The sequence below is a fragment of the Argopecten irradians genome, chromosome 11, assembly GCF_041381155.1.
Source record: "Argopecten irradians isolate NY chromosome 11, Ai_NY, whole genome shotgun sequence".
NCBI lineage: Eukaryota > Metazoa > Mollusca > Bivalvia > Pectinida > Pectinidae > Argopecten > Argopecten irradians.
Window position 1 is genome coordinate 11,298,313 of NC_091144.1, and position 17,904 is coordinate 11,316,216.

Sequence of the window (17,904 nt, forward strand, 5' to 3'; positions counted from 1 at the left end):
ACAGCTTGTTTGGATTTCAACTAGATTTATTTATTGATATTTGTAAAAAAAAATATATTTTTTCACATAACCGAAATTACAATTTGTTTGTTTGATTAATTTACGTCCTATTAACAGCTATGGTCATGTGAGGACGGCCTTTCCTGTATGCGGTGTAGACCACTATAAACTGTTTTGCAATTGTGGTGGCTTCACTAATGTGTCTTGTTGTGATATGTTTTAAATTTGTAATCATAGAGCGCATTTACAATGAAGACAGTGATAAGAATAGGGTTCTGTAATGATGTGGTTTGAGTTTGAGTTACCAGGGGTTAATTTTTACAAAACTAGTTCAGCTAAACTAATATTTGATGTAATACTGTACAATGATCGATTAAGATTCATGTTAATTCATAATAACAATTACAAAACCACCACTTTTAATATATTTTTTTCTTGTTTTTAAGTGATATTTGATAAGGAACTCATTTTTACATTAATTTTTAACATATTAAAGTCAAATATTTCTTTAATCTTGCAAAATTACACGGTAATTGGATTTAGCAGTTTTTAAATATAAACAAACACACGGTATTTCAAAAGGTTCAAGATGTATTTCACCTAGCTTTTCTTGTGTTTCTATGTACCTGAAGATGGCCAAGAGGCCGAAAATTTGTGAAAGCGACATTTATACTGTTTGAAGTTTACACGGTATTAGTCGATCGCCAAAACTTGATCTTATCTCTTTTGTGAATCGTCATATTTGAATTCCATGACAGTATTATTTTAAGAGTCAGGAAATGTAAAGATTTACTTAGTATTGGACACAAAAAAGTTTTGATATAGTGTATATTCTAGTGGTAAAGTGATTGTTGTTAGAAAAACACGGAGTATGAATAAATGTCAATTGGAGACTTTAATGTGACTGACAAGATGAGTGTCTGACCATACTAGAAATCATTTATGCAGTGTAAACACCTGTGTATTACCCTCTGTGTCGTACACATCATAAATGACTTCATTTGATTCTCTGATATATTATCCATGTCTTCATAACAAAATTCCTGTTACAATAAGAAATTTAAACATTGGGTCGTTTTGATTGCTACTTGTAGTATAATGTTTAATTAAAGAATTATGAAGAATATTCAAATAACCATAATCAAAATTTAGTTGATTTGCCCCAAGATATTTTGAACAATCTTATTCTTAAACTATGCTAAGAAATGTTACAAATAGTATAATAATTTCAATTTTGAAGAAAAACAATCGTATTTCAAATTTGTGTTTGTTTTTTCTACAAAATGTTAAATGGTGTTATTTGTGATGAATTACCAACAGTGAATGTAGGTATTTATAATTTGAATAACAACAAGATTATATCCACCACGTGTAGAATACTGGATGTGTGGAAATTGGAAAAAACTTGATTCTTAAACAACAAACTTCCACACATTTTTTCCAATTCCAACAATAGCTTACCTAAGAGCCTTTCATCAAAAGAATGAACAATTCTGAAAATGCAGATGTCAATCATCAAAAAGTTTGAAAAGTACATGATAATCAATGGCTTGATTATTGTAGATTATCTGTGTAATGAAATCAAATAGGACTTAACATCTCAACGTTTGTTTGTCTAACCAACGTCCTATAAACAGCGAGGGTCATGTAAGGACGGCATCTCATGTATGTGTGTAGTGTGCGATGTGTTTTGAAAGACAGCACATGTATATTCGTGTTGTCTTCTTGTATAGTGGAACTATTAAATAACATAAGCAAACTACTCTCGTTGTTTTCTAATTGACTAGTGCTGTGGTTAGACTATTGTATAATATTACTAAAAAATGACCTTGCCACATAAGGAACTTACTGGTCGACGACTGTTCTGACCCTATGTTGTGTCATTTTGTCATGCATTGAAATGCTCCTCAGTTCATCAATCCTTTACGCTGCTTACCTTGGGAAACATTAGGCTAGTATAAGAAAAGAGTTGTTTGGTGGAGATTACATTTTCAGGATGACAAAAGGAGGACTTTCAAAAGCGCTTACCTTTGAGAAAGATATTTTATTTTTTGGTCTACTATTAAAGTTATATGTGCCGTTACTGGGCGAAAATTTTGACATGTCATTTATTCTTCAGTAATCTATTGAAAACCATAAGATTTGATGAATTAAGCTGTAAAAATAATTCAAACGGCTTCAAATGCCTTTGTGGTCAAATTGTACCCAGGCAGAATGTGACCTCTTGGAGTCAATCCAGCTTGAAGCAATACATATAATTACAGGTTTAAGAAAGGGGACTAGTCATAATATATTATATAATGCAATTGGTATTGTACCTCTCATTACGAGAAGACATCTTCATCAAAATATCACTTTTTATAATATTTTCAGCAATAACTGTCCCAACCATATAAAAGACCGACTACAACCATTCATTAACACCAGTGCTGCCTATACTTTTCGTCATACTAGATTGTTTAATATTCCAACCTCCAGAACTCAAATATACAATAATAGCTTTTTTCCGTCTTTAATGTCAGAATGGAACTCTCCGTCCTGTCCGTTTCCCTCTATGTCATCCATACGTGCAATAAAAAAGGAATGTTTACAATCTGGTGTTACCGATAATTTTCCAATATGTTCGGAAGCATTTAAATATTCTGGCGAGAGGAAAACAAATATTACATTGTGCCAATTAAGAAATTCCGCTAGTAATCTAAACTCTGATTTATTTAACTCTCATTTAACCGACAGTTCTGCTTGCCTGTGTGGTTTTCCAATTCAAGATTCCTATCATTATTTCCTTTATTGCCCTCTCTATAATAATCAAAGAACTCGCCTGTGTAATTCTATTCTTGCACTAGATATCAACATTCCTCATTCTATCGTCACTTACCTCTATGGATATAATCACCAATATTTTAATTCAAATGATTAATTATTGAAAATTGTACATGAATACATTAGAGATATGAGATGTCATTGACCCTGGAGCATTTCAATTCTATTCATTAAGATATTGTGAAGATTTATTAAATATGCTTTTCCACCAACGAATGCTATTTTCTCTCCATCAAATACATGAGCAGACGAGTTGATGTTTTCTACAGAAAGTCAGAACTTCTTTTCTACTTCTAAATAAAAATATAAAACAATTTATTACATCCCGAGAAATGTCCATGCCACTGTGCCCTATATGGAACACATTCACCAAATGTATTGTAAATTACTTCAATAGAAATATATTAACATGAGTAAATGCTAATTATTGCTCAAATAATGAAATTCGTTTATTCCTTGTTGGTGGTGGAGCATCTTTAACATATTGTAAAAATTGTGATACTTATCTGACAATAATTTCTTATGCTTTATTTTAAGCTTATGAGACTCTCCTAAATCATTTTGTAATTTCTGTTAACGAGATGCTATTTCTATTGATGGATTTTATGTATTGTACTGTTATTCATGTAGCTACCGGGGAGAGGGCTAATATAGACATAGCCTGTTGTCCAATCCCAATTGTAACACTACAATAAAATATTCTGAAATGAAATGCCTTATACAAGTTTAAACACAGAAATTATGTACTGTAAAATTGTTGTTTTACATATATATGCCTTTTTAATGTTCAGATGGAAACATTCCTGTATAAAAGCACTTTACAATTACATGGCCCTGCAGGTAGAGCGTTAGAATTGCTGCTGCCCCTATTGCGTGATCGTAAAAGGCGACTAAATTTAGGATCTTATATTTTCTCTTCTTCCTAACTGACTTTATCTTTCCTAATGCCTCCCTTGGCACCGCGTCACTTTTGACCTTGAGTTGAGCGTTCGCCCCTGTGAGGAAGGCTCTGGGTTCTGTCCCCTGGCCGAGACACACCAAAGTCTAAAATAGTGGTAGTTTCTGCACGAACATATAGCGCACTCCCAAAACACGCACCTCGCACTTCACACACGCTACTCACTGCATACACGGGAGGCCGTCCTTGTATGACCCTGGCTGTTAATTGGACGTTAAAATAATCAAACAAACAAAACTTTACAATTACTAATAATACTGTAAAACTGTGAAAGAAAATCGGAGACCAGAATTCGGCTGCATGGTCTGACAGTATGTATATATTTCACTGCACTATAAACACTATTGCGGAGCTTTTCGTCGCCATATTTGCTTCGCATACAAAATTACACCTCCGCATATACCAAGACACGTTCGACCACCTGGTGTTCAATGGTATCGAAGGTGATACCAATGTGTCACCAATCTGGTTAAAATACAGATCCTTATTATCACTACGTTTGATAAAAGGATCTGACAACATCACACTTGGGGTCCGAATTATTTTCGTGTATGTAGTCATCTCGCCCAAAGAGCTCAACAAAGCTAAATGTATCCTATACTGGAACGAAATGGTCTGAAGAACACGTGGTAAAAAGGTCACCGAACATGACCCCATGTGGAGTGTTGTCAGATCCTCTATTGAACGGAGTGGTTATAAGGATCTTTATTTTAATCAGATTGATGTGTCAAGTACCTATCATACGTTTTACTTTACATGTATTCAAATTTTCCGCGAAAACAAACGTATCGAAATACCTCTGACTAAACCGATTCATTTATATAGCAGCTAGGGGACGTCACTCTAATCGCTCTCCACTAGGAGGTTGCTTTCGATGTCACAAGTCACAGAGCGCCGGTAATTTTGGATTCAAATATTGCGTTCGACTATATAGACATCGTTTATACGCTTTTGCATGGTACAGTTGGATTATCGGAGGACTGATGTGGGACTCAGATTCTAGGAAAAAATGTATGCTATTGTGAAAACAAGAGGCCCAGAGGGCCTGTATCGCTCACCTGGATTTTTTTAATAGCCCTACTTATCACAAAAACTCTTACAATCAGAAATAGCAAAATTGACCAGACAATTAGTTTAAATAAAGTTTAAATAATGGTGCTATCAATATTTTATGACTAGGAGTGTTGGTCAATGCTAAGTTTCCCTACCCTTAGCTGCAATATTGTAGCTCAAAAGACTTTCAGATAGAAAACGGTGTCGTCTTTAGAACAATTGGTGCCTATTACTACTAATGGAGCAAAGTAATGATTATGCAAACCGTTATAAAACGTTTGTTTGCCTTTTATCGTACTTGTTCGATATCGCTAACCTACTAGGCAATACAACTGAACCACAAAAATTATCAAATTCTCATCGAGGCATTATTTTTTTTACATAATACATATGAAGGGCTTTCTGAAGAGAATTTATACGGCAAGTCCAGAAATTGTGAATTTGACGTCGCGTGACCGGTACGGTAGATATTAAGAATAGTAGTTATGTTCGTTTTGGACAAAATAATATGTAAATGCATGCATACGCATACAATAATTGGAAACCTACAAAAAAGTATAGAAAACTGTGCCCGAGTGATTTTCGGAGGCAGTGCTCCACTACGACACATAGGGACCAATTCGTACCCGGCCGAAATGTATAGTAGGCCGGGTAGGAATATTCGTTCTACCCTATCCTATAACTTGTATACTGCAGTAAGGATGCTACCATTGCATTGTGAGGGCTATCCAATGCTTGGTTTCAGAGAAGAAGTTGTTTAAATGAAAATTGCCTATTTGACCCCTTTTGGCCCCGCTACTCAGGCCCCCAGGGGTTCAGCACCATCATCTGTACAATTTTGAATCCCCACCCTGTAATGATGCTACCATTGCGTTATGAGTGCTATCAGATGCTTTAAAGTTTGGAAGAAGTTGTTAATATGAAATAGCTAATTTTACCCCTTTTTGGCCCCACCCCACAGGCTCCTAGGGGGTCAGCCCCATCATTTGTACAATTTTGAATTCCCACCCTATAAGGATGCTACCAGTGGCAATTTGCATTGTGGGTGCTATCCAATGCAGTTTTATGATATATGAAAATAGTCAATTTAACCCCTTTTGGTCCCGCCCCATAGGCCACCAGGGGTTTGCCCCCTCATTTGTAGAGTTTTGAATCCCTACCCTATAAGGATGCATTGCATTGTGAGTGCTATCCAATGCTTAGTTTCAGTCGTTTTTATGAAAATAGTCAATTTGACCTCTGTTGGCCCCTTCCCTCAGGCCCCCGGGGGTCAGCACCTTCATCTGTACAATTTTGAATCCTCAACCTAATATGATGCTACCATTGCATTATGAGTGCTATCACCTGCTTAGTTTTGGAGAAGAAGTAATTTATATCAAAATTGCCAATTTGACCCCTTTAGGCCCAGTCCCACAGGCCCCTGGGGGGTCAGCCTCATCATTTGTATAATTTTGAATCCCTACGCTATAAGGATGCTACCATTGCATTATGTGTGCTATCCAATACTTTGTTTCAGAGGAAAAGTTGTTTATATGAAAATTGCCAATTTGACCCCTTTTGGTTCCAACCCAACAGGGCCCGAGGGGGTCAGCCTCATCATTTGTTAAATTTTCAATCCCCACCCTATAAGGATGCTACCATTGCATTATGAGTTCTATCCCATGTTTAGTTTCAGAGAAGAAGTCGTTTATATCTATATGAAAATTGCCAATTTGACCCCCTTTTGACCCTGCCCCTCAGGCCCCTGGTGGGGTCAGCCCAACCATTTGTACAATTTTCATTCAGTAGCCCATAAGGATGCTATCAGTCAAATTTTGTTAAAATCTGGCCAGAGGTTATTGAGAAGAAGTTGATTGTTGACGGACGGACGGACGTCAGACGCTGGAGTATTGCATAAGCTCACCATGATCCTTTTGACCAGGTGAGCTAAAAATAACCTTAATTGAGGTGGGGGTAAAAATTCTGATATGGCGACTATCGTCCCTTTCTCTGTTTATCCCAATTTTTTAATAATTTTTCAAATCTGGTATTTTCTGAAAAAAATCACTTGACTGTTATATCTTTTCATCAGTTCATCTACCAAATACAAAAAAATGTATGAGTAACTTGTACTACTTGGCATCTACCCCACATAGGAAACCACTTTTCATTTAAACAACTTCTTCTCAATAATCAAAATTCCTATGCAATAGTAGCATGCAGGGATAATGAGTTACCAAGTTTGTTCAAATCAATTACCTTGACTATTTGAGGTCATAGGGGTTAAATAGGTGAAAACCGTTACACAACTTCTTGTCAATAATGAAGAGGCCTAGAAAACAGACCTTGGCCTTGAGACATGCTGAGATGAAGGGTAACAAGTTTGTTTAAATTTAAATAACCTTTACCTTTATTCAACGTCACAGGAGCCAAATAGTCTGAAATATTTAACGCAGGTTCTTATCCATAACTATAAAGAGACATAGACACATATTATTAAATATATAATCTTAACATCTTGTAAAATGATCGTATATATCATATATATATGATATGTCCTAGATATATGATATGTCCTATATATATGTGCTAGATATATGATATGTCCTAGATATATGATATGTTTATATGATATGTCCTACATATATGATCTGCCCTAGATATATGATATGCCCTAGATATATGATATGTCCTAGATGTATGATATACACTAGATATATGATATGTCCTAGATATATGATATGTCCTAGATATATGATATGTTTATATGATATGTCCTACATATATGATATGTCCTAGATATATGATATGTCCTAGATATATGATATGTCTTAGATATATGATATGTCCTAGATATATGATATGTCCTAGATATATGATATGTCCTAGATATATGATATGTCCTAGATATACGATATGCCCTAGATATATGATGTCCTAGATATATGATATGTTTATATGATATGTCCTAGATATATGATATGTCCTAGATATATGATATGTTTATATGATATGTCCTAGATATATGATATGTCCTAGATATATGATATGTCCTAGATATATGATATGTCCTAGATATATGATATGTCCTAGATATATGATATGTCCTAGATATATGATATGTCCTAGATATATGATATGTCCTAGATATATGATATGTCCTAGATATATGATATGTCCTAGATATATGATATGTCCTAGATATATGATATGTCCTAGATATATGATATGTCCTAGATATATGATATGTCCTAGATATATGATATGTCCTAGATATATGATATGTCCTAGATATATGATATGTCCTAGATATACGATATGTCCTAGATATATGATATGCCCTAGATATATGATATGTGCCCTAGATATATGATATGTCCTAGATATATGATATGTCCTAGATATATATATGTTCTAGATATATGATATGTCCTAGATATATGATATGTCCTAGATATATGATATGTCCTAGATATATGATATGCCCTAGATATATGATATGTCCTAGATATATTATATGTCCTAGATATATGATATGTCCTAGATATATGATATGTCCTAGATATATGATATGTCCTAGATATATGATATGTCCTAGATATATGATATGTCCTAGATATATGATATGTCCTAGATATATGATATGCCCTAGATATATGATATGTCCTAGATATATATGTCCTAGATATATGATATGTCCTAGATATATGATATGTCCTAGATATATGATATGTCCTAGATATATGATATGTCCTAGATATATGATATGCCCTAGATATATGATATGTCCTAGATATATGATATGTCCTAGATATATGATATGTCCTAGATATACGATATGTCCTAGATATATGATATGTCCTAGATATATGATATGTCCTAGATATATGATATGTCCTAGATATATGATATGTCCTAGATATATGATATGCCCTAGATATATGATATGCCCTAGATATATGATATGTCCTAGATATATGATATGTCCTAGATATATGATATGTCCTAGATATATGATATGTCCTAGATATATGATATGTCCTAGATATATGATATGTCCTAGATATATGATATGTCCTAGATATATGATATGTCCTAGATATATGATATGCCCTAGATATATGATATGTCCTAGATATATGATATGCCCTATGATATATGATATGTCCTAGATATATGATATGCCCTAGATATATGATATGCCTAGATATATGATATGTCCTAGATAATGATATGTCCTAGATATATGATATGTCCTAGATATATGATATGTCCTAGATATATGATATGCCTAGATATATGATATGTCCTAGATATATGATATGTCCTAGATATATGATATGTCCTAGATATATGATATGTCCTAGATATATGATATGTCCTAGATATATGATATGCCTAGATATATGATTCCTAGATATATGATATGTCCTAGATATATGATATGCCCTAGATATATGATATGTCCTAGATATATGATATGTCCTAGATATATGATATGTCCTAGATATATGATATGTCCTAGATATATGATATGTCCTAGATATATGATATGTCCTAGATATATGATATGTCCTAGATATATGATATGTCCTAGATATATGATATGTCCTAGATATATGATATGCCCTATGATATCTATATGATATGTCCTAGATATATGATATGTCCTAGATATATGATATGTCCTAGATATATGATATGTCCTAGATATATGTCCTAGATATATGATATGTCCTAGATATATGATATGTCCTAGATATATGATATGTCCTAGATATATGATATGCCCTAGATATATGATATGTCCTAGATATATGATATGTCCTAGATATATGATATGCCCTAGATATATGATATGCCCTAGATATATGATATGTCCTAGATATATGATATGTCCTAGATATATGATATGTCCTAGATATGATATGTCCTAGATATATGATATGCCCTAGATATATGATATGTCCTAGATATATGATATGTCCTAGATATATGATATGTCCTAGATATATGATATGTCCTAGATATATGATATGTCCTAGATATACGATATGTCCTAGATATACGATATGTCCTAGATATATGATATGTCCTAGATATATGATATGCCCTTTGGCTAGATATATGATATGCCCTAGATATATGATATGTCCTAGATATATGATATGTCCTAGATATATGATATGTCCTAGATATATGATATGTCCTAGATATATGATATGCCCTAGATATATGATATGTCCTAGATATATGATATGTCCTAGATATATGATATGTCCTAGATATATGATATGCCCTAGATATATGATATGTCCTAGATATATGATATGTCCTAGATATATGATATGCCCTAGATATATGATATGTCCTAGATATATGATATGTCCTAGATATATGATATGTCCTAGATATATGATATGTCCTAGATATATGATATGACCTAGATATATGATATGTCCTAGATATATGATATGTCCTAGATATATGATATGTCCTAGATATATGATATGTCCTAGATATATGATATGTCCTAGATATATGATATGTCCTAGATATATGATATGTCCTAGATATATGATATGTCCTAGATATATGATATGTCCTAGATATATGATATGTCCTAGATATATGATATGCCCTAGATATATGATATGTCCTAGATATATGATATGTCCTAGATATATGATATGTCCTAGATATATGATATGTCCTAGATATATGATATGTCCTAGATATATGATATGTCCTAGATATATGATATGTCCTAGATATATGATATGTCCTAGATATATGATATGTCCTAGATATATGATATGTCCATAGATATAGATATGTCCTAGATATATGATATGCCCTAGATATATGATATGTCCTAGATATATGATATGTCCTAGATATATGATATGTCCTAGATATATGATATGCCCTAGATATATGATATGCCCTAGATATATGATATGTCCTAGATATATGATATGTCCTAGATATATGTCCTAGATATATGATATGTCCTAGATATATGATATGTCCTAGATATATGATATGTCCTAGATATATGATATTTCCTAGATATATGATATGTCCTAGATATATGATATGTCCTAGATATATGATATGTCCTAGATATATGATATGTCCTAGATATATGATATGTCCTAGATATATGATATGTCCTAGATATATGATATGCCCTAGATATATGATATGTCCTAGATATATGATATGTCCTAGATATATGATATGTCCTAGATATATGATATGTCCTAGATATATGATATGTCCTAGATATATGATATGTCCTAGATATATGATATGTCCTAGATATATGATATGTCCTAGATATATGATATTATAGCCCTAGATATATGATATGTCCTAGATATATGATATGTCCTAGATATATGATATGTCCTAGATATATGATATGCCCTAGATATATGATATGTCCTAGATATATGATATGTCCTAGATATATGATATGTCCTAGATATATGATATGTCCTAGATATATGTCCTAGATATATGATATGTCCTAGATATATGATATGTCCTAGATATATGATATGTCCTAGATATATGATATGTCCTAGATATATGATATGTCCTAGATATATGATATGCCCTAGATATATGATATGTCCTAGATATATGATATGTCCTAGATATATGTGTCCTAGATATATGATATGTCCTAGATATATGATATGCCCTAGATATATGATATGTCCTAGATATATGATATGTCCTAGATATATGATATGTCCTAGATATATGATATGTCCTAGATATATGATATGTCCTAGATATATGATATGTCCTAGATATATGATATGTCCTAGATATATGTCCTAGATATATGTCCTAGATATATGATATGTCCTAGATATATGATATGTCCTAGATATATGATATGTCCTAGATATATGATATGTCCTAGATATATGATATGTCCTAGATATATGTTCTATATATATGATATGTCCTAGATATATGATATGTCCTAGATATATGATATGTCCTAGATATATGATATGTCCTAGATATATGATATGTCCTAGATATATGATATGTCCTAGATATATGATATGTCCTAGATATATGATATGTCCTAGATATATGATATGTTTATATGATATGTCCTAGATATATGATATGCCCTAGATATATGATATGTCATAGATATGTCCTAGATATATGATATGCCCTAGATATATGATATGTCCTAGATATATGATATGTCCTAGATATATGATATGTCCTAGATATATGATATGTCCTAGATATATGATATGTCCTAGATATATGATATGTCCTAGATATATGATATGTCCTAGATATATGATATGCCCTAGATATATGATATGTCCTAGATATATGATATGTCCTAGATATATGATATGTCCTAGATATATGATATGTCCTAGATATATGATATGCCCTAGATATATGATATGCCCTAGATATACGATATGTCCTAGATATATGATATGTCCTAGATATATGATATGTCCTAGATATATGATATGTCCTAGATATATGATATGTCCTAGATATATGATATGTCCTAGATATATGATATGTCCTAGATATATGATATGTCCTAGATATATGATATGCCCTAGATATATGATATGCCCTAGATATATGATATGTCCTAGATATATGATATGTCCTAGATATATGATATGTCCTAGATATATGATATGTCCTAGATATATGATATGTCCTAGATATATGATATGTCCTAGATATATGATATGTCCTAGATATATGATATGTCCTAGATATATGATATGTCCTAGATATATGATATGCCCTAGATATATGATATGTCCTATATATATGATATGTCCTAGATATATGATATGTCCTAGATATATGATATGTCCTAGATATATGATATGTCCTAGATATATGATATGTCCTAGATATATGATATGTCCTAGATATATGATATGTCCTAGATATATGATATGTCCTAGATATATGATATGTCCTAGATATATGATATGTCCTAGATATATGATATATGTCCTAGATATATGATATGTCCTAGATATATGATATGTCCTAGATATATGATATGTCCTAGATATATGATATGTCCTAGATATATGATATGCCTAGATATATGATATGTCCTAGATATATGATATATGTCCTAGATATATGATATGTCCTAGATATATGATATGTCCTAGATATATGATATGTCCTAGATATATGATATGTCCTAGATATATGATATGTCCTAGATATATGATATGTCCTAGATATATATTGCTAGATATATGATATGTCCTAGATATATGATATGTCCTAGATATATGATATGTCCTAGATATATGATATGTCCTAGATATATGATATGCCCTAGATATATGATATGTCCTAGATATATGATATGTCCTAGATATATGATATGTCCTAGATATATGATATTGTCCTAGATATATGATATGTCCTAGATATATGATATGTCCTAATATGATATGTCCTAGATATATGATATGTCCTAGATATATGATATGTCCTAGATATATGATATGTCCTAGATATATGATATGTCCTAGATATATGATATGTCCTAGATATATGATATGTCCTAGATATATGATATGTCCTAGATATATGATATGTCCTAGATATATGATATGTCCTAGATATGATATGTCCTAGATATATGATATGTCCTAGATATATGATATGTGCCCTAGATATATGATATGTCCTAGATATATGATATGCCCTAGATATATGATATGTCCTAGATATATGATATGTCCTAGATATATGATATGTCCTAGATATATGATATGCCCTAGATATATGATATGTCCTAGATATATGATATGTCCTAGATATATGATATGTCCTAGATATATGATATGTCCTAGATATATGTCTAGATATATGATATGTCCTAGATATATGATATGTCCTAGATATATGATATGTCCTAGATATATAAGATATGTCCTAGATATATGATATGTCCTAGATATATGATATGCCCTAGATATATGATATGTCCTAGATATATGATATGTCCTAGATATATGATATGTCCCTAGATATATGATATGTCCTAGATATATGATATGTCCTAGATATATGATATGTCCTAGATATATGATATGTCCTAGATATATGATATGTCCTAGATATATGATATGTCCTAGATATATGATATGTCCTAGATATATGATATGTCCTAGATATATGATATGTCCTAGATATATGATATGTCCTAGATATATGATATGTCCTAGATATATGATATGTCCTAGATATATGATATGTCCTAGATATATGATATGTCCTAGATATATGATATGCCCTAGATATATGATATGTCCTAGATATATGATATGTCCTAGATATATGATATGTCCTAGATATATGTCCTAGATATATGATAAGTCCTAGATATATGATATGCCCTAGATATATGATATGTCCTAGATATATGATATGTCCTAGATATATGATATGTCCTAGATATATGATATGTCCTAGATATATGATATGTCCTAGATATATGATATGTCCTAGATATATGATATGTCCTAGATATATGATATGTTTATATGATATGTCCTAGATATATGATATGTCCTAGATATATGATATGTCCTAGATATATGATATGTCCTAGATATATGATATGTCCTAGATATATGATATGTCCTAGATATATGATATGTCCTAGATATATGATATGTCCTAGATATATGATATGTCCTAGATATATGATATGTCCTAGATATATGATATGTCCTAGATATATGATATGTCCTAGATATATGTCCTAGATATATGATAAGTCCTAGATATATGATATGCCCTAGATATATGATATGTCCTAGATATATGATATGTCCTAGATATATGATATGTCCTAGATATATGATATGTCCTAGATATATGATATGTCCTAGATATATGATATGTCCTAGATATATGATATGTCCTAGATATATGATATGTCCTAGATATATGATATGTCCTAGATATATGATATGTCCTAGATATATGATATGTCCTAGATATATGATATGTCCTAGATATATGTCCTAGATATATGATAAGTCCTAGATATATGATATGCCCTAGATATATGATATGTCCTAGATATATGATATGTCCTAGATATATGATATGTCCTAGATATATGATATGTCCTAGATATATGATATGTCCTAGATATATGATATGTCCTAGATATATGATATGTCCTAGATATATGATATGTCCTAGATATATGATATGTCCTAGATATATGATATGTCCTAGATATATGATATGTCCTAGATATATGATATGTCCTAGATATATGATATGCCCTAGATATATGATATGTCCTAGATATATGATATGTCCTAGATATATGATATGTCCTAGATATATGATATGTCCTAGATATATGATATATGTCCTAGATATATGATATGTCCTAGATATATGATATGTCCTAGATATATGATATGTCCTAGATATATGATATGCCCTAGATATATGATATGTCCTAGATATATGATATGTCCTAGATATATGATATGTCCTAGATATATGATATGTCCTAGATATATGATATGTCCCTAGATATATGATATGTCCTAGATATATGATATGTCCTAGATATATGATATGTCCTAGATATATGTCAAAGATATATGATATGTCCTAGATATATGATATGTCCTAGATATATGATATGTCCTAGATATATGATATGTCCTAGATATATGATATGTCCTAGATATATGATATGTCCTAGATATATGATATGCCCTAGATATATGATATGTCCTAGATATATGTCCTAGATATATGTCCTAGATATATGATATGTCCTAGATATATGATATGTCCTAGATATATGATATGTCCTAGATATATGATATGTCCTAGATATATGATATGTCCTAGATATATGATATGTCCTAGATATATGTTCTAGATATATGATATGTCCTAGATATATGATATGTCCTAGATATATGATATGTCCTAGATATATGTCCTATATGTCCTAGATATATGATATGCCCTAGATATATGATATGTCCTAGATAATATATGTTCTAGATATATGATATGTCCTAGATATATGATATGCCCTAGATATATGATATGTCCTAGATATATGATATGTCCTAGATATATGATATGTCCTAGATATATGATATGTCCTAGATATATGATATGTCCTAGATATATGATATGTCCTAGATATATGATATGCCCTAGATATATGATATGTCCTAGATATATGATATGCCCTAGATATATGATATGTCCTAGATATATGATATGTCCTAGATATATGATATGCCCTAGATATATGATATGCCCTAGATATATGATATGTCCTAGATATATGATATGTCCTAGATATATGATATGTCCTAGATATATGATATGTCCTAGATATATGATATGTCCTAGATATATGATATGTCCTAGATATATGATATGTCCTAGATATATGATATGTCCTATGATATATGTCCTAGATATATGATAGTCCTAGATATATATGATATGTCCTAGATATATGATATGTCCTAGATATATGATATGTCCTAGATATATGATATGTCCTAGATATATGATATGTCCTAGATATATGATATGTCCTAGATATATGATATGTCCTAGATATATGATATGTCCTAGATATATGATATGTCCTAGATATATGATATGTCCTAGATATAGATATGTCCTAGATATATGATATGTCCTAGATATATGATATGTCCTAGATATATGATATGTCCTAGATATATGATATGCCCTAGATATATGATATGTCCTAGATATATGATATGTCCTAGATATATGATATGTCCTAGATATATGATATGTCCTAGATATATGATATGTCCTAGATATATGATATGCCCCTAGATATATGATATGTCCTAGATATATGATATGTCCTAGATATATGATATGTCCTAGATATACGATATGTCCTAGATATATGATATGTCCTAGATATATGATATGTCCTAGATATATGATATGTCCTAGATATATGATATGCCCTAGATATATGATATGCCCTAGATATATGATATGTCCTAGATATATGATATGTCCTAGATATATGATATGTCCTAGATATATGATATGTTCTAGATATATGATATGTCCTAGATATATGATATGCCCTAGATATATGATATGTCCTAGATATATGATATGTCCTAGATATACGATATGTCCTAGATATATGATATGTCCTAGATATATGATATGTCCTAGATATATGATATGTCCTAGATATATGATATGTCCTAGATATATGATATGTCCTAGATATATGATATGTCCTAGATATATGATATGTCCTAGATATATGATATGTCCTAGATATATGATATGTCCTAGATATATGATATGTCCTAGATATATGTCCTAGATATATGATATGCCCTAGATATATGATATGTCCTAGATATATCCTAGATATATGATATGTCCTAGATATATGATATGCCCTAGATATATGATATGTCCTAGATATATGATATGCCCTAGATATATGATATGTCCTAGATATATGATATGCCCTAGATATATGATATGTCCTAGATATATGATATGTCCTAGATATATGATATGTCCTAGATATACGATATGTCCTAGATATATGATATGTCCTAGATATATGATATGTCCTAGATATATGATATGTCCTAGATATATGATATGTCCTAGATATATGATATGTCCTAGATATATGATATGTCCTAGATATATGATATGTCCTAGATATATGATATGTCCTAGATATATGATATGTCCTAGATATATGATATGTCCTAGATATATGATATGCCCTAGATATATGATATGTCCTAGATATATATGTCCTAGATATATGATATGTCCTAGATATATGATATGTCCTAGATATATGATATGTCCTAGATATATGATATGTCCTAGATATATGATATGTCCTAGATATATGATATGTCCTAGATATATGATATGTCCTAGATATATGATATGTCCTAGATATATGATATGTCCTAGATATATGATATGTCCTAGATATATGATATGTCCTA